We start from the raw sequence: 27039 nt of genomic DNA on the forward strand, positions 1-27039 counted from the left end.
TTTTAATAATGATAATTTAAAAAAAGGACGCATTGAAAATATAAAGAAATCATAATCATGGTTTTACGGTGAACCATTTTTCCTAAAAAAAAAGTAGCAGTTGTATTAATATTTTTTTATAAAACATTAACAAAATTATTTATATATCTTTCAAAAGTTTCACATTAAATTAGGAATATACGAAATTTATGTTAGTAGCGTGGCAGCGAATAAAGAAGAGGGAGCATCCGTTTATGCAACTGGTTGTAAAAGTTTTTTATACCTACATCGGGAATCGGATTCGATTACTATCGATACGAACGATACCGAACAAACTCCTTATAAACTCAACCTTCGTGTAAAGTAAACAAGGTTGTTCTGATCTTTATTGATGTAGCTCCTTTTTCATTATTTTGTTTCCTTGCTACGAATACATAAATCATTTTACCGATTTGTTAACTATTATTCTCGGGTTTAATTTTCTTTTGTTTTTTGTTTTCATAAAATAACTTTTTCAGTATTCTTGATAAAATATATATCGTTACAATTCTGTGTTTCCGCAACAACTTAAATTACTGGAAAGTCACATACTGATAAAAAAAGTATATGAGAAAAGGATAATTACAAAAACCTAAAGCTACATCTATTGAAGTTTTTTTTGATAAGCTGAGTGCATTTTTTTTACATTTATTAATGATCAATAATTTTAAATATAAATTGTAAAACTAATAAAAGTTGGGAAAAAAATTGATTTATTGTATGTAATGTAATAAAATTCAATAATTGGAAAAAAATTCTGCGAGTTAAAAGAGTATTTTCTATAGTGTAGTGCATTAAATCATTGGCAAAGAGAATTTCATTTTAAATTTATGTAATATATTACGCTACATCACATAAATAATACATTTCAAATCGAACTAAATTTACTGACGTGATCGTAATTTAACTTTATTGATATGGTTTCCTTTGATCTATTTAAATTTTTTTTTAATTTTTGCTAGTGTTACAGTATTAAATTTCAGTTTTCTTTTTCTTTAACATAAGATTTTGTTAATACACCTAATTAATCTATTGTTTATTTAAAATTATATTATTTCTAGTAATAATGAATATGCATTATATATATTTTTTTAAATTTCATGGCGCTCGGAATTTCCTCCCAAAAATTTACATTTTTTTTATCGATATATATATTTATAATATTGCGCAATACTCATTACAAATTCATGAATCTTAATGATTAGATAAATTTATTTTGAAGAAACGAGAATATAATTCAAAATTTGTAAAATATATTTTTAAATGTTAATTGTAGTACTTTTATAAACACAATACAATACTTATTTTACTAAACGATAATTAACAAGATATTTAATAATATTAAGAAGAAATAATTTTATTATCTATTTAGAAGTATAACTGAAGCACCGTGGCGTGATTGCGAAAAACACTTAAATACACGATTATCTTGGGATTGCCAACCGTTCGAAAGGAGATTCGTTTCCGTACACGATGCAGAATGATACTGAACAAACATGTGAACTCGCTTGTGGTTAACAACTTGGATAACAGACGTTAGGTGCCTACCCATCGGGTTGGTCTAGTGATGAACACGTCTTCTCAAATCAGCTGATGTGGAAGTCGAGAGTTCCAGCGTTCAAGTCCTAGTAAACTCAGTTATTTTTACACGGATTTGAATACGAGATCGTGGATGGCGGTGTTCTTTGGTGGTTGGGTTTTTAATCAACCACACATCTCAGAAATGGTCGAACTGAGACTGTACAAGACTACACAGTTCATTTACACTCATACATATCCACTGAAGTATTATCTGAACGGTAATTACCGGAGGCTAAACAGGAAAAAGAAAGACGTTAGGCGCCTTGTGATTGTATTTATTAGACCTAAAGTTCTTCGCGATTTGAGGAGAATCAGCTGTCCTAGACTGTTGTGCTTAGTCAAAGTTCTCTATTTCATTTTGTCAGTACTTTTACTTTTAGTTCTTTGATTTGTTTCCATGTTTAATTAGTTCTTTGTGTGATTGATAAGACTAGTCATATTTGTTGTTTTCTTTGCTTTTTATGTTCTGAACTTCGGACTTTGATAAGTATTCTTTGGACAATCCTATTTATGAATACTGTATAAGGTATGTATACAGTTCTTAAATGGATTTTAATGGAAATTCCTCTCTGCATGTCATTTTTTTTTTGTATTCAGATTTACTTATCCGATAGTTCTGGTAAGTTGAAACCCATTGTAAATTATTGTTTTAATTATTGTATTAACATGATTAAATATTTTATATTTTAAATAAGATGTGCACGTAGCGACGAGCTTGGATGATCAGCCCGCACGTCACTGCCTATACTATTGTTCTTTGAAACATTGGCACACCATAATTAGTCATCTCTTAGTAGTATAATCTTGGATCCGCCATGTTGTAGTATTACTGTTATAGTGATAGTTTTAGTTGCTTTTGGTTTTATTTATTTTTCGTGCGTTAGTTGTGTTTTTCAGTTTCGTAATTTTTAATGATTTGTAAGCTGATTTCAAACAGTTTTAATGTCACCTATGGGTATATTTTGCTGCTGCCTTAGGTAGGAATAAACAACAGTTATCCAATTTTATTATTTGTAGCTGCCATTTAACAACATGTCAACATTTCTTGGTAGTAAGAAACGAAAGTAAACTAGAAGCAATAGTGAGGCCTCAAGCAATGCATAATCTCCACCATTCAGTATAAACATGATGGTTGTTTATACTGATGTAATCGTTGATTACATAGTTTGATTGTAATCGTTGCCACTCCAAGCTCGCCGTTACTTGTCAGCAACTATAAAAAAAGTAAATTTAACAGTTAAGTGATATTTAAGCTGATATACTAACCTACCGGGTTAGTCTAGTAGTGAACTCGTCATCGCAAATCAGCTTATTTCGAAGTCGAGAGTTTTAAGGTTCAGATCCTTGTAAAGGCTAAAGAAATATCTTTAATTTTTATACGGATAAGAATACTACATCGTGGATACCGGTGTTCGTTGTGGTTGGGTTTCAATTAAACACACATCTCAGGAATGGTCGACCTGAAATTGTACAAAACTGCACTTCATTTACATTTATACATACGAGTATCATCCTCTGAAGTAATACCTTACGGTGGTTCCGGAAGCTAAACAGAAAGAAAAAGTTAAATACTGTCATCTTTTTCTTTTTTGTTTTTGCATAACTTCACAGAATTGTAATAACATATGTTTATAATTTTCTAAAGAATTCTTCTTTTTTTCTTATGTAAATCCATGTTTTTTTTTATTTTTTCCGGAAACATATAATTTTATTTCTGAATAAAATTTCTTTATTTAATTTTTTTATTATTAATAAAGTAAAGAAAAAGTAGAAATAATTTTTCTTTAGTTAAAATGATTAACTTGTTTAACAGCATTTTCTTGTTAGATATTTTATTTATATTAATATATTTTTTATCCCTTTTTTATTTTAATTCAATTTGATGTAAATGAAAAGTGTCAACTTTGGATTATTACATTCATCATTTCTTATTTATTTATTATTCTTATAATATTCTAACATGTCTTTCAATTCATTTATAAATGTATTTTCTTTTTAGGCACCATGTAGTTATTAAAATAGAACTTTTTGTTACAAAGCCTTGTTTAATAGTCGGTAGTTAAATAAGGTTTTGTTAAACGTAATTCTCTTCAAACCTAATTATAAGTTTTTAAGTTAAAAACAAAAAATGTTGTCGTTTATTTTGTTTAAGATTTAATCACTATACTTTTTCTAAGATTGCCAAGTCGCTACTTTTAATAACGGTTGACATATATATTTTATTAAAAATAACCTTTGAAAAATATATTGTATTAAATAATTGAATAAAATTAGAGATATATATCTAAAACAATATTCTATCTTTTTACCCACGACGGAACGGATACGGAATATGCGTTTGGAGTAAGGGGTTGTGTATATATGTCTGTTACCATTTTCCTCAAAATCTACTGGACCGATTTCGATGCGGTTTTTTTGCATTTAAGTCTTTCTAACTCCAGAATGGCTACATTATTGTGTGAATTATTAAATAATTTGCGCTGGTCAAGTATACTAAACTTTCATCATGATCATCATCAGCCTATAAACGCCCCAATGCTGGGCACAGGCCGACTAATTTTTAAAAAGTAATAAATAAAAAATTTTAAAAACCCACGAAGAAATAATCTTAAAAAATATGAAATAATCAAATAACTGTATTTTTTCCATATAATCCTCTGTGAAATTGTGAAATTATTTTTAACACAATAAAATTTAAGATTTTGATCGACCGTCGTGCGTGACCCGCAGACTGCATAGATAAGCTTTATTTTATTTTTCACCTTCTTCCCTGGGTCAGATCGTACAGTTCAGTATAACACAGCCCAGGGGAGTGTCCTACCCACCGGGTTGGTCTAGTGGTGAATGCGTCTTCCCAAATCAGCTGATTTGGAAGTCGAGAGTTCCAGCGTTCAAGTCCTAGTAAACTCAGTTATTTTTACACGGATTTGAATACGAGATCGTGGATACCGGTGTTCTTTGGTGGTTGGGTTTTTTTAATTAACCACACATCTCAGAAATGGTCGAACTGAGACTGTACAAGATCATTTCATTTACACTCATATATGTCATCCTCATTCATCCTCTGAAGTATTATCTGAAAGGAAATTACCGGAGGTTAAACATGAAAAAGAAGGAAGGGAAGTGGCCTTATACTCTAACGAGCTTCCACGTTTCGGCCCGTCGGTCGGATCTTATTTTGCGCTCGCCTCAACCTCCCAGAGTAGGACCCATCAGGACCGGCTATGCCGTCCCTGGGACTCCACTCCGGGAGCCGGGACTCTGTATTTATGCCAACGCCTCTAACGGGGACTCCTCGAGTGGGACATCCCCGCAAGGACTCGGTCTTCGCTCGGGGGTTCGAGAGTTCCCGTGCCTCATCGCTACCGCCCACTCGTTCAAGCACGAGCGAACGCGTAGATAAGCTTTAGTTATCATCATAGTCACACACGACGGTAATTAAGATTTTAAAATTTATTGTCTTAAAAACAATATCACAATACCACAAAGATTATAAGGTAAAAAAGGCAGTTATTTAATTACTACACGTTTTTATAAGGTTTTTAATTTTATTTTTTTAACACTATATTTATTTCTGTTTCAAATTATTTGAGAATTATTAGTGAAATATAATTTCTTTACGTGATCATTTTTTTGTTGTTTGATTTGTTTTTAAATATTCGTTACGGTTTCAACTATAGTAATTATTAAAAAATAATTGGAGTAGTTTTTTCTCCCACACCATTTCTTCTTCCGCACCTTTTTTAGCATTAATTTTCTTGCCATGTTTGGATATCTATTTTTTATTCCGTCGGAACGGTGAATAAATGAGGTGAACTGTAAGATGAGCAAAATATCTTGAAGGAAAAGTGCCCAACAACAGTTAACTATGCTCATTAGTTTCTTAGAAATCTTGAATATTTAAAAAAATGTTCTGTAGGATATGAATGTCTAGTATCGTCACTGTTGTCCAAAAGGTTAATTGCCAGAAAATGTTGGATGGTTATTAAGTCTTGAATTATACATCGAAGCGAACCTTGAGATCTTTTCTGCAACTGTAGGTACGTTGAAGTCTCGAAGTATAATTTTTTTTGTAACGTACCCAGATGATTCCTGTGATAATGCGTAAAATTTGGATTTAAACGTCGTAATATACTTGTTGGATTTTGCTGATGTTCTCCATAACTGGATGTAAAAATCCAGACCAGTTTAAGGATGGTTTTGTTAATTATTAATTTGTTGTTAAGTGATAATTTCTGAAAAACTAATTAATATTTTAAATAAGTAGTACAACGTAAAAATTTAATTTTGAATTTTTTTTAGATTAAAGTTATTTTTTATGAGTATTTTTCGTTTTTCTTTTTTTTTTTTGAATGACGAAAAAATAGATCTTTATCATATATCTATTGAAAATAATATGTTGTACTATTTATTTAAAATGTTAAATAAAATTTTATTTTTTAATACTCATTTTCAATTAATAGTAATTATAAGAGAATATGGTGGCAAAAAGGAAAGTTGGTGGGGCAGAAGTTGTAGAATACTTGAATGAAATGATATTATAGATAACTGCGGTTGTTGATTATTTACAAAGTAACGCATCTGTTAACCCGTAAATAAGTTTATCAGTGATAAAAATCTGTAATCACTGTTTCAAGTATAGATTTCTTAGTTTATTTTTAATGTGTAATATTAAAAATGTGTGATTTATATTATTAATTGTATGTTTTTTCTTTTGCAGGCTTTAAGCCGAACAATTATGATAATCACAAATTGGAAACCATAACCAGGTCGGTATTTTTCGTTATATTTATTTTGTAATCTTTTTCTTATGTACCATGTCTTTTATCGAACGCCGGCAACCGTCCGAGCAATTAAAATATTATCTACAGCTTATCGAATAATGAACCCGGAAATTAACTGCTTTTAATTTTTAACCCGTGAAATTTCCTTACATCTCGACCGTGTTTTTTTCTATGATTTTCTCTTGAAGCATGATAGATGGAAGCTTTTTTTTTGATATTTCACAATATATTTGAAGTTCTCCGTCTTTTTTTTTTAAACTAATTTTCTGCTAGTATCCAACCTTCTCATTACACCCGCAATGCTAATTTTGTCAGTCAAACTAAATTTAAGCAACCGTTGATATTCACGTCTCAATGTAAAACACATATTTGTGTTTATTATATTTTTATCAGTAATATTCTTTTAATAAAATTTCGTGTATTATGTTTTGTTATATTATGTTTTATTTTGTTTTATTATGTTCTAATCCTTATATTTTATTTAAACATTGTAAATTTAAAAAAAATTATTATATAAAAAAAGTTTTGTGTTTTTAAACGAAAATTAGAACATTTTTGGGTAAATTTCTACTTACCTACGATAGTACTACATAAAAGTAAACGATTAAAAAAAGGTAACAATATCGTATCCATTTAAAACAGGATTTATCCTATCAATCTATCTCTCTCGCTCATTGCGTGCGAGAGAGATAAATTGATAGGACGGGTGGAACAGTTAGATATCATTCCTTTACGAAAACATCTCTTGTATCTCCGTACATTGTGAGTTGTTACAACTTTATGTTTTATTTATATAAAAATACAAATTATAAATACTCGTAATAATTAATTTATTTTTACAAGCGACTACTGTTCGTAGTCTAAACATATCCTAATTGATTTATACATCTCAAAACAATAAAATGAGATCATGCGCATAACGTACGTATTGTTTGATAACAGATGAATCAGTATTAATTTTATTTGTAGGGCTATCCATACCCATCGAGTTGGTCTGGTGGTGAACGCGTTTTCGCAAATCAACTGATTTCGAAGTCGAGAGTTCCAACGTTCAAATCCTAGTAAAGGCAGTTACTTTTATACGGATTTGAATACTAGATCGTAGATACCGGTGTTCTTTGGTGGTTGGTTTCAATTAACCACACATCTCAGAAATGGTTGACCTGATACTGAACAAGACTGCACTTCATTTATACTCATAGATATCATCCTCATGTGTTCTCTGAAGTAATATCTGACGGTGCTTCCGGAAGCTAAACAGAAAAAGAAAAAAGGGCTATTAGTCAAGACAGATTTTATTTGCGAAATGCTGATTATTCATGGCATGAATATGTCATGAATTTTAAGTGTTATAGCATTACACTTTATACCGTTCAGTCTTGAGAGAGTATTCAACACACTTGTGCAATAATTTGGTGTTCCTGTTTTGTTTAAACTATATAGTGAATGTGTTAAATTTGGTGTCTGTCGCGAGTGTTTAGTATATTTTTTAAAATTAGATTACGGTATTTTTTATCATCCAATAATTATGGAGGACGTTCATTTTCTATCAAAACTTGGAGGTAAAGTGCTTCATAATCATGGTAGGGAAATCGTTTGGAAAGTATATAACTTTATGAAAAAAGAGGCGTCCATAAATGCCTCGACGATCCCACTAACAAAAGTTCGAGATCGGGTTGCTGAAATCACCGGCGTTTCCACCCGAGTGACTACGAAAATTAAAAATGAATTTGAAAAAATGACAGTTTCCAATTCTGGTTCTAAGAGTTCGGACAATCAAATGTTTCATAATACTTTTTCTCAGTCGTTCGTAATTCCTAACAAGCGCCGGGAAAAATCAAAGCCAATAACTGGACTGGACGATTTTATATAAATGTGTTATTCGGAGATAGGTGTATAACTTTCACATAACAGAAAATCGTCTTCCGACAGCCGAGTTATTGCGCACAGGACAGGATTGACTCTAACGGTAGTGAAAAGAATATTGGAATTATATTAAGATCTCAGTTTTTAAGTGGTGAAAGACACAAGACAATCGTTCTGTTATGGTGGAAGTGAGTGATATACGGGACGGAAGGATAAAGTATTCACATGCTATAAAATATTACAGAGAATCCGGCTATAACATTTTTTGCACGGACGAAACTTAGGTCCTTAGTAATGATGTTTTTGGCAAGTCCTGGAGAGACTGCTCAGGAAAAGTCCTTCGACAACCGATCTCTAAGGGAGAGCGTTTGCTCGTTATCCATGCTGAACGAGAGAGAGGATTTGTTTCTAATGTTCGCACTATGTGTCAGGTTAGTCACAGTTCAGGAGATTACCACAACTAAATGAACATGAGTAATTATATGAAATGGATCAGTGAAACATTATTTCCTAACGTTCCTAAAGAATCAAATAGTGCTTTCGTAATTTATAATGCGTCTTACCACAACGTTTTCACTGAAAAGGGACCGACAACTAACAGCACCAAAAATTAAATAACATCTTTGCTTAAACAAAAAGAAATATGTTTTTGTGGGAGCTTCATTAAACCGCAATTATATGAAATAATAAAGTCAAACAAACAGAGATTCGCGCGCTACATTTTGGAAGACATGTTAAAAAAAACATGCCATAATATATTACGTCTGCCTCCATATAATCCACATTTGAACCCGATAAAAATGATATGGGCAGAAGTATAACAATAAATTCGCAATCGAAATACGGAATTTAATATTGAAAGAGTGAAAAGCCTGTTTGAGGAACAAACCAATTTAATAACACCAGAGATTGGATACTGAAATGTGATCATGTTCTTTATTAGACAATGCTTTAGAATCGTTTTTCATTAAAAATAGTGATAGTGACATTTATACGTCTAGTAGTGACGAACCGTTAAGTGGTTTTAAAGAAATCTGACAGATGTCTCATACATGCAGATGTCTCATAAATTAAAGTAACGGTAATAAGCTATTTTCGTTAGTAATAATAATTACATTAATAAATAGCAAAAACAGCAGTCGTTATTGTTTAAATTAAAAAAAAATCAAATGTTTAAAAAGCAGCAATTAAGTTAGTATAAGACGTTTTCAGGATAGTTAATAGTTCGGTAAACCCTCAGCATTTGGGCGCGGCAATACGCCGCCCGCTATACATCGTTGAAGGATAAGCTAAAAAATGTGAAAATTGTATTGTGTACGATATACTGCACGGTACCACATGAACATTATTAAAACAGGTAGTATTGGTTGGCTACCTAACAGATTGTATGCATAGAATCTGTTATGTATAGAATCTATTAACCTGGCATTATAGTTTAGAGTACTGATTCCCAAACTGTGGGCCGGGGAGCCGCGGCCTCTTCACAGGGGCGCCGCGAAATATTGTAAAAGCTTCATAATTAATTGAACCAAGACATTTATAATTATTAATTTAATGTTAATTAAGCAAAAAAATAATGAAGATACACGAGTTTTATTTATTTTTATTTACGAGTAGTCATACTTTTTACTTATGGTAGGGCGTCATGGAAAAATTGTAATTGAAAAAGGGTGCGCAAGTCGGAAAAGTTTGGGAACCACTGGTTTAAAGAGTTTTATGAGATGTTGAATAATTTTAACTTAAGATTGATGATTATTTTTTTTTTGCATTAAAATGCAACGATATTTACATTTTATTTTCCGCCGTAAAGAACCTATTAAAAAACAGAACTCTGAATAATATCGCGCATTTTATGTTTGTCTTCTTCCTCTTTTTACACCCTTATATTCACCCTACTCCCTCTTCGTAGTAGATAAATATAACTGAGCTTCTAGTCGCCTCATTCTTTTCTAGTAGGTAGACTCCCGTTGTTTCACAGCTTCGCTCAACCCCTTAAGCGAGGAAATGAGAATAGAGGGGTTCGGAAGCAGCTTGTACGAGCACGTGACTTATTTCCTGTGGAACGATAATGTAAAAATTCACCCCAAATTATACAAAGGATGACTAAGATAAATTATTTTGATAATCTAAGTGCTTGTTATATCGAACAGAATGATATCGTCCGGGTGTTATTCTGATTTTTTATCCGGATGCCTCTTCCCATTGTCCTCTAACAGTTGCATTGTAATTAGAGAACATATATATTATAACCACACGTCTCAGGAGTGGTCGACCTGTTCCAGCCTACATGTTTACCGGTACATTTACGCTTACATTGCACTACGTTTGCAGCTACGACAGGCCTGGCAAGCCCATAGCAGTGATTGAAGTTGCTAATATTGTATGTACACACGCGTGTACACACACACACACACAAAACCTAGACCCGGCAGTAGCTGGAAAACTAGTTGGAGAGAACGAACATATTATAAATTATACATATTAACATATTATATATAGCAATATAATGAAGTAGTAAATCGATGGACTGTTTTTATACGTAAGGAAAATCATGCTTCCCCAGTAGAAGTCTTTTCTAAGCATAGCAGAATGGTCAATTAATTCTTTTATCTTTAATCATATAAAAAAAATCATATGATAGTATGTTTTTATCAAATCTTTCTTGTTATATTATAAATCGTATTCTGTTGACACAACAAAATATTAGTTTTTTTTTTACTTTTAATTTTTCTTAATTTCTTTGTTTCTATTAATTTTTCCAATCTCTGTTTTTTTTTGTAATTGATTTCCTTATCAAATGCTGTGTTTTTTCTCTCTTTGGTTTTATATATATCCCTCCCGGAGCCGGACCCGCAATTAAGCATAACTCAGCTCCGGGAGGTGTCGTCGCCAACTCAACATAACCAAGACCCACCCGGGTCTTGGTCGTAACAGTTGCCTACCTCTAATCGGGGCCTTAACCGTGTTTCGGTCTTAACAGCTCGAGGGCGACGGAGTCCTCAAGTCTCATCATCGTAGCTCATCCCGGCATGTCCGGAAGAACGACGTCTCCACTTGAGGCTGTCCGTCACCCCCCCCCCTCCTCAGCATTACTGCCCTTGTGCTGTAGTATCATTGTTATATATTATGACACCGTCTTGAATTTGTCGACTCCAGATAGCATTATCGATATAATCGTGTCTACATCGAGAGGTCGGGTTATTTGTTCGCAGATAGCTGTTTCAACCATCCACCGTCGACACCTGAACACAACATATTCAGGGGAATTATAATCTTTGTAATTTAGACATTCGGAATTAAGAGCCCTCCTCTGTGGGTAGTGATAAATAAGACCAGTATCTGAAATTTATATTAAAAAATATATAAATCGTTATACAAGATTTTAATTATTAAATAATTAATATAAAAAATTAAATATAAATTTAATTATTCTGGAAGTTTATATAACGTATTTTATTTAAGAGTATAATTGACATCCAATAACGCAATTAATTGTATGTTAATCTAAAAAAATATATATATATGCTTTTTTTAATGTACATAAAAAATAAGTATTAATAGTTAGTATTAAAATTTAATTTTTATTGTCGTTTAATATAGAATGACATTTATGTTAAGTTAAATTTAAAAAGAGGTTTTCGTAAAAATTTTCGAGGAACGCGCCCCATAAAGAACGTAAAAAATTATTTTAATTTTTTTAACCTGCTTATACCACCTTCATAAGGGTAAAAAAACAAACCATCCTAACATAATAAAATAGTTCTGATTTTATTGTATTTTTATTATGTAATTTTGCAATAATTATACATTTACACCACGGAAGATTTTTTTTTACATTTTTATTATAACAAAATGTATATTAAGCGCCTTAACCTAACATTTGTAGTCGCTTCAGAATAAATAAACATCCCATACCATACTTTCTATAGAATATGAGGAGTGAGGTGGTTTCCCATTGCCTTCTTCATTTAGCCAAATATACGGTTACGTATCAGAATGCTCTCGATATTCAGATTATATTCAGCCTAAAAACCGCTTAAAATCATCCTGTTCAGCTAAAGGGTTGCATAATGGACATTATTGTTATCGGAAAAAGTAATTCTGACTCGTGTACATCATCGTGATTTATTTGTGTCAAAGACATAAGAAAAACTCGGAAGATAATTTTAAGCAAGAAATCTGTGAACCCGAAACAAAAAAAAAGTCTTTACATACTCCCCAAATGGAGTATGTAAACAGTTAAAGAGGACATTGTGAACAATTATAAAAAATGTTTAATATGATTTTCTTTTTTTATTGATTTAGTTTCTAGGCATTTTCTAATAGTACATCCGGCACGACAGGTCAGTCGCGGTTTGCATCTTTTATTTTTGCCTGCTTCTAACCTTTGAAATGAGGTGGCCAAGCCCGACTATGTCGTTCCTGGGCCTCACCCCAAAGGCCGGGTCTCGGTCTTTATGCCTCATGCCTCTACCACGTACGCTCCCTAGAGAGCGCTGTGGCGGGTCTGGATCTTTTCTTTCAATCGGTTTTGAATCGCCCTTCTTCTACAGTGTGTGTTATTGTCTGTAGGGCTATCTCTCACCCCTCGCCATTTCGTCCTCCCTGGAATATGATAAGCATTAGCTGGAGCTCTTGGTTTCGGAAGTAGTACAAGTTGCGACTCCTTCCACTCTGGTGGTATATAATCTTCCGTTAGCATGGTGTTAAATATGTGAAGGAGTTCCGCCGGTGTTTTCTCAATTAAAACTCGCACTGCTTCCACACTGGTATCCCATCCGGACCGGGATTCGTCTTGGGTTTCAGATTTCTCCCTTCTGTCTTAAGTTTTTCCATGTTGAACAATTCTGTTTCCCCTATTACAATCTCCTCCCTGACGAAGTCCTCCCTGTCTCGCAGTTTGTGTGGCCTAAGTACTTTGATTCGTCCACCTTGTTGCCCAAAGGTGTAGAGAGCCATCCTCTTCGCTTGGTGACCCAGCTTATTACCCGGAAGTACGAACACTGGTAGCAGTGTTTCCTTCTTTATTTTTAGAAATGCTTGTAGAATTATTCGTTTTGTCTCTGTTTCACCTTGTGCCAAGTCATAAAACAGGGTTAGATATCTGTTATTTATGTTTGTTGTGTTGCCTAGTAGTTTCGCGCTGTTCTCCATAACATCACCCGCTATGGCTTTCGGGTATTGTATATGTTTGTTCCCCAGAGCCACTCTGTCTGCCAGATCCACGAAGTGACATGTGTCCCGTGTTGTCTTTCAGTAGATTCTCAACTAGTTGTACTTGCGCCATTACATTTGTGGGCCAGTTGCAGTCCACTGCCTCGAGTAGTTCTTCTTCTGACATTGTGCGTTTCATGATGTCAGAGAAGTTCATGTGCTTTCCCGTACGTGTTTGCGTGATTACTCCTTTGCCATTTTCTCCATTCGCTTTCCAGGTCATCATATTTGGTTCTACTGTTGTCACATTAGCTCTTTAATGTATTGAGCCGCGGACATTAGGGCTGAAGACGCCTTCCTGACTTCTTCATTGATGATGTTGTGCGTTAGTATGACAGCATCCAGGCACTCGGCTTTCGTACACAAGTCATATATTGTGATCTTGAAGTCAATTTTTGGTCTATCAGGAGTAAGATCCTTGCAGGACTTGTTCTTTTCTGTCTGCATAGTTTTTCCTCCGTCGCACGTCGTATCAGCGCTGCTTGTGTCTTTGTCTGTTTTTGGCCTTCTGATACCACCGGAGATGTCCTCCATGATGTCCTCATCCTACCTGTCTGCTACTTTGAGGCTGAGTTCCTCAGGTGGCAATGTATTGTTTATAATCTTCGTGATTATGTAAGGCATTTTTTATTATTAAAGTGATTCTTATGTTTAAAACTATAATATAGTATTTGTCTGACGTGTTTCAATTTGATTTGATTTTAATAAAGCCAAGTTTTCTAAAACAGTTCTTCGTGTTCAGTCGACGTTAATTACATAATTTTTTTAAGAATTAATCTGTTTATAAATTTTGTTAAAAAATGTTATTTGTTTACTGGCAATTTAATCAAGTTATTGTTCGTCAAGCGTAAAATAAAATTATCTATTGTGAGATCAGTATTTAGTGTTTTAGAATAATTTTCTGATACTAAAAATATAGTTCTAGGACCTTTTGTATTCAATAAAACGAAAAAGACTTAAAACCATAAAATCTACTACTTAATTTTAATTCCAAGAATTTCAGTAAGGTTTTGTTTTACCTTTGGAATAGAAATTAGGGCGAAATTTTTCGGAAGCTTTAACTGGAAAACGTAGAGTTTCCAAACCCATGTTTACGTAAAGGTTTTTATTTATGGAATTAAATTATGATGTGAACTAATTAACATTATGAAATATAGTCTTATATTTCTGGCTTCATTACGTATAACTCATTTTTCTCTCTTTTTCATTCTCATCGTGTGACGAAATCTTATGACCGTATTCATCCGTTTAAAAATGAATATTTGGTTTTTTTTAATCAATAATATGTAATCTGCCCTGACATATGAACGGAAAGCTTTTAAGTCGAAAAGTTAATGTATTTTATGATGTTTATATAAACAGAGAATTGTTTTTAATAACCTTTAGCCGTTCTAATACTTGATACTATATCGTGTTTTCTGTTTACGAGTACTCGAATTACGTTACAATATGCTTTTAACACTTGATGGTTCTGTTGATACGATGTATAACTTTCAACCAGTAAAACCGTTCTCTTCAGTAAACAGTGCAAGACCCTCTTTTATTATATCAGTTGTTACGAGAAGTAATAAATCATTTTATATGAAATACTTTAATATTTTGATATATTCCTTATTTATTAAACTCCCCAAAAATATTTCTTTTATCTGTATCGATTAAAAACGTTCCTAAACAAATTTCCTATTGTACCTTTATAAATGAGTCTTAATTATATAGGAATAATATTTTCTTATTTTTAAATATTTAATTTTCAGTTTATTATTTAATGATTTACGGTTTATTTATAGTATATTTTGCGAGACATCATATGGGGTGTTTATAAAGAAGCAGGTAATCCGTTTCGAATTTCTGCTGTTTTAGTCATTTTTTTTTTTCATTAGTTTCATCATTTCTCCTGTGATTTCTATGTTCATTTTATGTTAACAATTTTCTATTTTACAAATACTTTATGTTTCTTGTTTATTTTGTTTGTTATTATTTTCAATTACAATTTTCGTTTTTTTTCCTGCGTATTCAGTCGTTTATACATATATTTCCTTATATGTAGCATAATGTAAAGCTGTAAAAAAAAAAGAAGTTAGACCGAGTATTAATTTTATTGCTGTGAATAAAGATTCTATGAAAATTGTTTAAATAAAAGTTTTAGTTTCTAATGTTATCTATTTCAGTGGTAAATTCTTTTTTTTTATAGGTGTACATATATCTTAAGCTTAGTTTTCCGTATGCAAAGTTTAAAATTACTTTTGACTTTTCGTATATCTTCGAAAGATATAGGATTAGGACATATAAAGAAGTTTTAAAAAATGTCTATTTGTTTTGTTTATCTTTATTTCTGTAAACAGTTTAAGATTGAATGTGAAAACGGTTTAGTGTTAGATAAATCTTTGCGCTTTTTCTTTAGTATGAGGAAATGTTTTTTGTAAAAATTCAAACTAATAACTAAGAAATAAAATAATTTAGTAGTATTAAATTAAATGATATTTTCTTTTAAACAAAAAAGAAACTTCTTAACTTACAAATAAAAATATTTTTTGAAAAGAGCAGATTATATAACTCGTTTTTGAATTTTTTTTTTTTTTTTTTTTTTTTTTTGTAGAAGATAACATTAGTTTGGATAGGTATGTTAACTTGGGTGAAAATTAGCTGTTAAACTGAATTTTCCAAAGGCTTCTTCTCTAAGTCATGAACGTTGCCTGGTAAATTTATAAATAAAACTTGATATATTCTTTTCATAGGGAAAAATCAACATTAAAAAAATTCCCTTTAGTTATTTTTTTTATTTATTATTATTTTATAAATTTTATCCCATATAAGTCCTAAATATCTTATATTAACCAAAAATTATTGTGTACTTTATTATCTGAGATTAATGTTCATATTTGTTTTGGTTATCCCACTTTTCAGAACAACCAACTAAGGCTTCAGATGCGAGTTGCAGGAGGTGTTTGAGATTCTGAGATTCTTTCTTTATCTTGCCATTCATTACCTGCCTTTTTTGAAGGAACTATTGCCTTTTTTATTTGTAAAAAAAAAATTGTTTCTTTACAAATTCCGTCATGTAAAAATTCATGTTTTTTCTTCCTTTTAGCTCTTAAGATTTGGATTATTATGTTATGGTAGTAAGTTGTGACATTTATCATTTCTTCTTTTACCTACATGAAGCAGATGAAAGGAGATCTTTTCAATATTTTTTGCACATAATGTACTGTACATTACACTGTGCAGTACATTATGTGCACTACCAACACAGTTACGATCTTAATTAGCACTATTTTGAATTACTTCTTTATATGTATTATGATTTTTTTTTTGTCAATGCTATTTATAACTTGATTTCGAAATCTTATTTCCACGAAAATATTTTTATTACAATTAGTGGTCTAGTAGTAAACTCGGCGTTATAAATCAGCTGATTTCGAAGTCGAAGTCTCAGGTTCAAAAACTAATAAAGGTTTAATTAGGATTTTATATTTCTTTTATTCGGATTTGAATACTTGATCGTGGATATCGGTATTCTTCGGTGGTTGGGTTTCAATTAACCACACGTCTCGGGAATGGTCAGACTGAGTTTTTTTAAGACTAAACATTTACCGGTTCAGTTACATTACACTGATGACTTTAAAGTTTTGATGCGACTAAAAAACGAATTTTTATGTTTTGATGATTACATTTCTAATGTTTCTACATACCTGATTGAATTTTCAGTCTTTGTGAAAAATAAGCATAAAAAATTATTTGTTAGAAGTTTGTGATGTAATGTTTGCCAATAGGCTTCTTATTTTATAAAAAAAAAAAATTTTTTTAATTTTTTGTACAGTTCTGTGACCGGATCGATTATTTTTTTTATTGTTTGAAACCTTTTGTTAAATACATATGTATTTTTTTTTTTAATTCTTGTAGTATATTTTTTTTCTCAGAATGATTGCTTAAACATTGATGATACTAAAATTGGGCCCTTTTTATCGATTCATGGATGTATAAAAACTAGAAATTTCTTGTATCAGCATGTAAGATACAGTTAAAAAAAACTTTTTTATTGGGTAATAACCGATACTACATTCTTGTTTCATCAGTATTTTATACTCTAGAAAAATTGTCTGGATTTACTCCTTTCCACATTAGTCTCTCCCATAATTTTGATCGAAGTTCATTTCGTAGACAAACCAATCGTAACTCTTAAGTCAAGTTTTACAGTCTTTTCTTCTTTTATTTCCACTGTATAAAACAAAATATAAAAACATTATTTTTAAAGAAATCTTTCAACATGCATGACTGATTTTTAAACAGTTGTTTAATGTAAGCGACGCATGCTAAGAAACAATAAAACTTAAAACCCCATTTCAATAAACCATAAAAAAAATGAAATTGTAAAACAAAAAAAAAATTATTTTACAGTTCTGTGCAAAAACACCAACTTTTCGTTATTTATTTTGTTACCTTTTTGAAAAAGTATCTATATAATCGCACATAAATAAAAGAACAAGTTTCAACTCGTTCACATTGCATAAGCGCGTATGAAAAACACACCTCTACACAGTCAACATAACCTCAACTTTTTTCGACTTTAAATTGAGCGTAACTCAAGAACGACTCAACCAATCTTCATCAAATTTTCACTTGCTCAATTTCAGATACACTGCTACAGCATATATAAATTTCAGTGAAATTGATTTAGTAGTTTTAGAAATTTTTGAGCCATAAAAGTCTATCTATATATATAAATTTTATTAAATGAACCATTGACCTTAATTTTTCATGAAAGTACTTTCGCGTGTTCCCGCATCCTCAGTCATGATTGAAATAATTCCGTTAAAAATTAAAATGATAATTGCGTATTAATTTAAACGAGTGCTGCAATCTGTAGCAGTTTTTATAAGAACTTCTTCCTCAAACATTCTTTAATGGTTTATCAAATTGAAATCTTGTTTGTATTTATTTATGTAATATTTTTCTGATGTATTTAATTTTATGTTATCATTATTAATTTCTAAATTTGTCTTAATAAATTTATAGGGTTAACAAAATTTCAATTTGATAAACCATCAGACAGTGTTTGTGGGAGACGTTCTTATAAAAACTGCAACAGATAGCACTCGTTTAAATTGATATATAATTTTCATTACTTTAGTATTTTTATTTTTAATTTATATTATGCAATAACGGAATTATTTAAATCATGAGCGGGATCCCGCGAAAGTCCTTTCATGAAACTCTATCTCAATATTCTGTAATAGGTGATTTATTTAATAGATTTATATATTTATAATTTAACAGTACAGAAGAATAATATGAATCTTGAAAAGATTAATTTCAGTAGTATATATATATATATATATACACTTTAAAGTAGGATTCTTTATTGCCTTTATTTTATTAATATTTGTGTATTCCTAACAAAAAAAAGTACAAATGAGCATAGACAAACGGGATTAAAAACTTCCAGTGGTATTTTAATAAATAGTATGATACATAATACATAAGTTAACTCCCATGACATTTCACTTCAGGTATAAATATTGGTTTGAATTTTGAAACTACTGTTGTTTCAATTTGTTTGTTTTAAGTAACGATTGATCGCATCCAGTAAGGAATAATTAATTTTGCGTTATGCATATCGTTCATATATTAATTACTTTTCCGTTTGATGAAAATGATTAATTGCAATTAAACAAAGAAACTTCTTATTTTCGTAGGTGTAATTGTTAAATCGATTTAAAAATTACAAATATAAAATATAAAACTGATTTAATTTAACATGAAAATCTGGTTGATTTTTATGTTCTAATGAATATATAATGCAGACCTCACTCAGCTTTAAGTTTAAATTTTCTTTTAAGAGATTCCGAATTGGAAGCGATAAACGGAAAGTCCTAAAGTTGAACGGTCTTGCCAAATCATAAAATTAAAAAAAACATTAATTTCTCTAACGTTCTTCACGTTTGTAGGACGTTTAGCTGAAACATCACTAATGAAAAAATGATCAACGATAAAGGAAAGAGTGATGAATATTTGCAAAGAGATAGTGTTAAACTGGATGCTAAAACAAGTGTTTCAGGCTTTTTCAGTTAGTTCACAACTATGTCGTCCGTAATCACTAAGGATATCTTCGCATACGATAAGTGTAGTACATTATTGATCAACGGTTGTAAATATGCTACTGTAAATTGATGTTACTACTTGTTAATCTGTTTTTCTTTATTTAATCAATGTAAATTGAATACAAATTGATTGAAAAATAATTTTTTTTTTTTAATGTTTTTTTTTACTGTCATTTGAAAAAGAAAGAAGACAGTGGTCAACGCTGAATTGGTGAATTATGTTTAACATGCTTTCAAATTCGTTTATAAAATTCCTTACTCATTTTTCTTTCAATATATATCATTCTATATCAAAACCAAAATATAATTTTATCCCTTTTAGTTTATATACCTAATAGTATAGTAAATTTAAACCAATATTTGTTTCGGTTCTACCTGGCAGCTGATACGCTGTGCGTCTGCGGGGAGGACTACTCGGGCGAACATATGATGTTCGACTGCCCAGCTCTTGGGGGGATGGGGAGCAGAACTCAGACTACCCTGGAACTTAGAGGTCAAGGGGAAAATTGGCCACTCAAAAGCAGCGAGTCAATGTGGCAAGAGCCGCATTGTCGGACCGTGTGGGAGTTCCTTGATGCGGTTGCTTTGTTCAACCGACATTAGTAGTTTACCTAAGGGAAAAGACTCATACCGCGCTGCTGTAGGAAGCTAACCGAGAGATATTACTGGCTACCAGCTAGATTAAGGCTCCAAGCGCTTTAATAGTGGACAGGTACTTGCTGGTATTCAACGGCCTAGGCGTGGCAGCGAATCGCTGTCTTTGACGAGATAAATTAATTATTGATTGTCATATATGTTTTAGTAGTTCACGGGGTGCGCCTACCCATTTTAGTGACATATGACAAATATGGCACAATCAAGCGAGTGGTGTATGGTACCACTCTTATTCTGCTAACGCTTTTTGGTTAGCTCCAGAATCTAGTTAGGTAGGACACTGGTCGCTAAACTGTTTCGTGGCTCAGTAGCCGTTTGTGGCACAGACATTCGGTCTTATGCTTTAGCGCGACCTAATGGCGTGGTAGCGGGAGAAATGCCAAGCAAACCAATTCTATTTAAGAAAACCAATACTTTATAGTTGGACTTTTATTTGCTGATGCAAAGTTAGATGAATAAACCCATATTAGTGATACAAAATAATTTTAAAAATTTCGCTTCATTCTTATTTAATTTGGGATTTCGTTAATATACAATTCCACTGTTCGTGGAGTCAATCTCCCTCGTTTATTTTTGAATGTCAAAAGATGTAGTAATTAAAATACAAATAAACAGGATTACCTTATTAATCATTTTGTTAAAAATTGTTTTTTAGTTCTTTTAAGTAAATTTTTAGTTGATTTCTTTATTTTTAGAATTTAGTGCGCTTGTGAATTCTAAGATGTTTTTTTAGTATTATAATGAAGTATTTTACTTACAGAAGAAGGATTTAGTTTTTAATGATGTGAATATTTTTTCTCTTGATTTTTTTTTATGTAAAGCTGTAATTATTTGTCGGTACATATTTCTTTCCACAATCCTCGTCAAGTGCTTTTAACATGCTCTTTCATTTAAATCGACATTAAATTTGTACAATCATCTTCAAAGTTGGAAAAAAAAATAATTTTAAACTCAATATTTTATCTATAATTAATTTCTTTTTGTTGGTTTTTATCGATTCTACTATAATGATGAGTATAAATTCAGAATAAAGACTTTACCGTTGAAATTAAATATAAATCATCAAAAGAAAACAAAAAAAGTGAACAGCTTATGTTTTTCGCGTTTTAGAAAGGCAAAAAAATTCATTCAGATGAACTCTTTTTCAAGTTATAATTAAAAGAAGAAAAAAAAAGATTTTGCTTCTTGTTACTTCAGAGATCATTCTCACGAAAAATGTTAGTCTGTTTTATTCCTTTCATGTATTGATTTATTCAAAAAATGTAATTGTTTGTAATGAAAAAATACTGTTATTTTTTTAATACCGCTTAAGATTTTGTTAATGAAATTTTTATTTATTAATAAATTTTCTTTTATATTGTATTTTAAATATTCATTTTCTTAATATTTACGAAAAATGTTAATTTTTACGTGAATCTAGTTGTGTATTAAAGAACAGTTTAACTGTTATTGTAAACAGTATTCAGTGTTGAAGTCATTTTTATCAAGGCTATTATATGTATTTAGTAATTAAAAGCCCATTCACTATGTCCCGCCTCAACATGGCATCACTTTCTTATACTACAGATAAAAAGTTTTATGCGCTTAAACATGCGTATGTAGATTTTTGTTGTAGCTTTTTTACTGTTATTTTTTATTTTTCTCCTAATTTTTTTTGTTTGCCCCATTATCTTTTATATATATGCACGCGCGCGCGCACTCACTGTATCCACTCATTCGCACACTTCATTTATAGAATCTAGAATATGTATTCAAAGCTTGAGACACAGTAGTCACATACATTTGTACAGTTTTTAATTTTTGTACTGTGTGTGCGTGCAATTGTGTCTACGCTCATTGTTTTTTACCTTTGGAGAATTATCTGTTCTTCACAAAATCTAAGATTAATGCTATTAAAAAAAAAAAAGAAAAGATTTTAAGAAAGGTTATTTTGAACCTTTCAATATTATAATTTCATGAATGAATTTTTTTTCATAATTGTTTTTTAAATAATAGTTTTAAAAAAATCCCTTTCGGCACGCCGGAAGGCGGAGTTAGATTTCACTTATGCTAAGCAGGGGATAAAATAGATTTCCACCTTAAAGTTAAGTATAACATCAAATTTACTCAATACGACAGTGGTTGGATGTGAAAAAACGTTTTACATGTTTAGCATACGACAAACCCCATCTTACAATTCTAGCAACATTTTGGCCATCCCTTGCCTATGGGTTGGTCATATCAAAAATTGTTTCAGATAAAACTTTTGGGTAATGGTTAGAGGACTAACGACCACTTTAAAACGATTCGATACCGCGCCTATTAAGGGAGATATGATATTTTTTGTCTTCGAAACCCCATTTTGTCTACCCCCTGGACCAATAGATGGTGGTATCAAAAAACTTTACTTAAATTTTAAGCCCTTATCCAAAGAATAGTAGGAATTTTAAACGAATTCGATAATTTACTTATTAAAAAGGTTATAGCGATATTTTCTTTTTCTGAAAAAGTCCCCCATTTTCACCCTCATGGTCCGATTTTGTCCATTTACGAACTCGACCGAGATTTTGGTCATTATATTTTATGTATCAATTTGAAAGTCCTTGGTGCAAAATTACAGCAGTTATCGTGACCACAAGGAAAGTGACATATATATAAACTTTTGAACTGATGGTGGTTTTGGGTCTGGTGGATGTAAAACGCGAAGATATGTCGAAATTTTCCGGAAGTCGAATCATGCTACCCATTACAATAGGAACCTTTTTATGAAATCTACCTAATACAATCTAAATGACAGAATTAATTGAAACCGTGTGGTTAATTGAAACCCAACCACCAAAGAACACCGGTATCCACGATCTAGTAATCAAGTCCGTATAAAAGTAATTAGTAGGATTTGAACGTCTTCGAAATTAGCTGATTTGTGAATTGGCGTTCACCGCTAGACTAACCGGATGGGTACATTAAATATATTGCGTACTGAGAACTGTGCTGTCATTAGCGAAGGGTTTTTGTAGGTTTTAGTTTGAAAGTGATCGGTTTACCATTGAAGTAATGCCTAATTGGCAACACTCTTTTATACTTATTTCTCGGTTATTCTGTTGTACTTACAACAAAGGAATACGCTTAAATGGTATTTATTTTAGGTATCTATAATGGTAATGCTACAGCTGCTGTAGTAGAACGTGAAGTACGTTTTCCACATAGCAAGCTTCCAGATTACAAAACAATTAGCTTTCTTTCTTTCAAAACAACCTTCGGAAAACAGGTTCACTAGTATTCGTACCAATTACGAATGATTTGTCCAACACTATTCTTTTATTGATGATATTATTATCGATGCAGTTCAGTGCAATCCAAGCGTCAGTACACGACGTCTTTTTAAGATGATCGGAATTTCGCAGTAGATGGTTTGGAGGACACTTAAAACAAGTTTATCCTTATTATAAACAGCCAGTTCAACATTACACCCAGGAGACGGTCAGCTTCGCATGGAGTTCTGCAACTGTCGGATTACAAACCGACAACTCTACAAATATGTTTTGTTTACCGTTGAAGAAATTTCACTCGAGATGGCGTCAACAACTTCTGCAATAGGCATACATGGGTAGAACTAAACCCACACGAAACGGCGGAAGGCAATCTTCAAAACAGATTTTGCGTCAGTGTCATCACTTCCCCGAGAAATGGATTGGTCGTGGAGGTCCACATTCCTGGTCACCAAGATCGGCAGATTTTGCTGATTTTTTACCTTTAGATTTTTGCGTCTGGGGATGGATGTAAAACAAAAACACATTTTTGTGAGGAATTAATTGTCCGCATTATGGATACAGCTTAGCAACTTAAGGAAAGCCCTTAAGAAAAAAAAAAGAAAAAAGCAGGAGAGAAGTATGCCAAGAAAGTTTTTGAAAATGGCGGGCTCATTTTTTAACATTTATTATAAATTGGTACGTATGATCACTGGCACTTAGTTGTAGTATACTTACTAAGCCACCAGGTTGGTCTAGTGGTAAACGCGTCTATTCAAATCAGCTGATTTGGAAGTCGAGAGTTCTAGTGTGTTCAAGTCTTAGTAAAGGCAGTTACTTTTGTACGGATTTGAATACTAGATCGTGGGTACCGGTGTTCTTTGGTGGTTGGGTTTCAATTAACCACACATCTCAGGAATCGTCGAACTGAGACTGTACAAGACTATACTTCATTTACACTCATACATAGTAATACCTGAACGATAATTCCCGGAGGCTAAACTATTAAAAAAAGAAAGGTCTGGTGTTCTGTTTTTAAATAAAATTCGAATTTTTCTAACTTTTTTTTGTTTTTTTTTCCAACTTAACATTTTTGTTGAGAATTAAATTATCTACAATTTCTGTTTAAAAGTTTTATGTTTGCAACCCATTTAACAAAGTTGTTACATATCAAGCATAAAAAACGAGTTTTTTTACCCAAATGTATTGGGTTTTACCTCAAATTTATCAAAACTTATTGCAGATACGGTTCTGAGACATATTTTATTCAATTTATCAGGTCTAATACCATAAGAAATCACTAATTTTACCCTTTAATTAAGTCCTAAAAATTTCAGTACGACTTCATTTCACCGGGATAGCTGAAATCCGAGCGAAATATTTCACTAGCCGTAACTCGCAAACATAGCATTTTATACATATGTTCTGTGAATTTTTTCCTTTATTTTTACGAGTAGAGTAGGTTATGAAAGTCCCGGGAGAACTTCGTGATACAGCCTGTGTAGAGTTTGTCTTGTGACATGTAATATGGTTAAATGTCATCCGACTAATTATAAAATATTGTCATTAAAGTTTTTACTATTAAATTAGTTTTGTTATATTAATGTAATTATTTTTTAGCATTCACGTAAAAAATTTGTTAATGTTTAATTTGTTAATGGATACCGTTTCGCAATACTTTTTTTTAATGGAAAAGTTACGTGTATTTTACATTATTAATTCTAAAATTAGTAATATAATTTGAATTCCAATTCCATTGCCATTCTCTTAATGATAATGTACACTACATTAATGTATTTAATTCAGTTTTTATTTACAATTTACACATTTTAATGATTATGTTAATCTAATAACTTGCATCATATTGTACAATTTTTTTTACGTAATTTTTTTCTGATGAACTCATTATATTGTATATTAGTTTATATAATTTTTTTTGTAGAAAAGAAAGAAGTGTTTTCTTTATGTGTTTAATTTGTATTTAGGTTAATTTTATTATATTATTCTATTTTAAGTTAATTTTATTCTTTATTGTTTTATCCACAAAAAAGATTATTCATTGAAACCTTTACAACTCTTACAAATAAATAAATAAATTTCGTTGTACCTCTTTCTATAATTTTGTATATAAAACAACATGTCTTGAGTGATTCATAATTAATGCCTAGCAAAAACTACTGTAAATAAATTGATGAAAATTTTTATACAAATTCTTCTTAAGCTATAAGTGCACACTAAAAAAGGAATTTATTTTAATTTCGAGTTTAATGGGTTAAAGCCGAGTAACAATGAAATTTACTATTGTTTTTAAGTTCCCGGTAATAAATGAAGCTATCGACTTGAATTTTGTTGTATATAATCCTATATGAATATCTAAAAAAAGTCTACATTTTTTGAAATTCGAGTTTTTAAGGGTTAACCTGGATTTTTGAATCTTTTTTTTGAAAAACCGGCTTTTTCTAAAATTCTCCTTTATAAATGAAGATATCAACTGGACTTTTTGTGCGTAATTTTCATGTGAATATCTTTCTTTTTCTATTTAGCCTCCGTAACCACGTAACGTATTACTTCAGTGAATGGATGAGGATGATATGTATGAGTGTAAATGAAGAGTAGTCTTGTACAATCTCAAGTCGACCATTCCTAAGATATGTGGTTAATTGAAATCCAACCACCAAAGAATACCCGTATCCACGATCTAGTATTCAAATCCGTATACTGCCTTTATTAGGATTTGTACCTTAGAACTCTCAACTTCGAAATCAGCTAATTTGCGAAGATTCGTTCACCACTAGACCAACCCGATGGGTTCATACGAATATCGATAAACCTATTTCTATGCTTTTCGAAATTCGACATTGAAAGAGGTTAAGAAAGGTAAAAAAATTTGAACAGTGATTAAAAATTATCTCCATTTCCGACTGTAATAAACGAGATATTCACTAGACTGAGGCTTGCAAGTAATATATGCTTGCAGATAAATATATGTAAACAATTTTGGTTTTTTTTTTATTTCGATTTTTTAAGGGGCCAACGGGGGACGGCACGGTGGCTCAACTAACACAGTCACTGCCTCCGTAACTGTATGTCTGACACGACTGGTTGCACCTGCCTCAGGTTACGTGATTTAAAAACATAAAGTAATTAAAACGTTTTAAAAAAAATGAGAAACCGTCACCTCCTAGGGTGTTTGTCGGGTAACTAAGAACCGAGAAAAATATATTTAAAACTATTATTTTTACGAGTCCGACTATTTAAAACCCGCATTCTTCAGACCAATCAAAGTTTCGGATCCTGTAGGCCTACTGACCAAATTGCTACTCTGAAGAAATTAAAATACACTGATATTATGTATAAATCGAACCGGCTTTTATTTTTTTAATTCTCACAAGCATGAGGTTTTAAACACAACAGGGTCCAGGGGGAACACACCCCTGGCTAGACGGGAAGGACGAGCGAAGTGAGCCATTTCGGCTAAAAATCCCCAGACCGCGAAGAGAAACCCAAGTAACCATATAACGCTGGCGAAGTCGTGATGGAGAGGCTAATGTGTATATATAGAATATATACACATAATAATAATATAATATAAAACAC

The 27039-nt window shown here is 31.6% G+C and overlaps 1 protein-coding gene across 4 annotated transcripts in view; it reads left to right on the plus strand.

Annotated features, from left to right (window-relative positions):
• Positions 1–27039, plus strand: part of LOC142328829 (alpha-1,3-mannosyl-glycoprotein 4-beta-N-acetylglucosaminyltransferase B-like) — a 1063767-nt gene that overhangs the window by 309822 nt on the left and 726906 nt on the right. For all 4 annotated transcript variants that reach the window (XR_012757366.1, XR_012757367.1, XM_075372904.1 and 1 more), the window contains exon 2: positions 6320–6368. The gene's annotated coding sequence lies outside the window, so the exon portion shown is untranslated. The remainder of the gene's footprint in view (positions 1–6319; positions 6369–27039) is intronic.

The sequence above is a fragment of the Lycorma delicatula genome, chromosome 8 (assembly GCF_047948215.1).
Source record: "Lycorma delicatula isolate Av1 chromosome 8, ASM4794821v1, whole genome shotgun sequence".
NCBI lineage: Eukaryota > Metazoa > Arthropoda > Insecta > Hemiptera > Fulgoridae > Lycorma > Lycorma delicatula.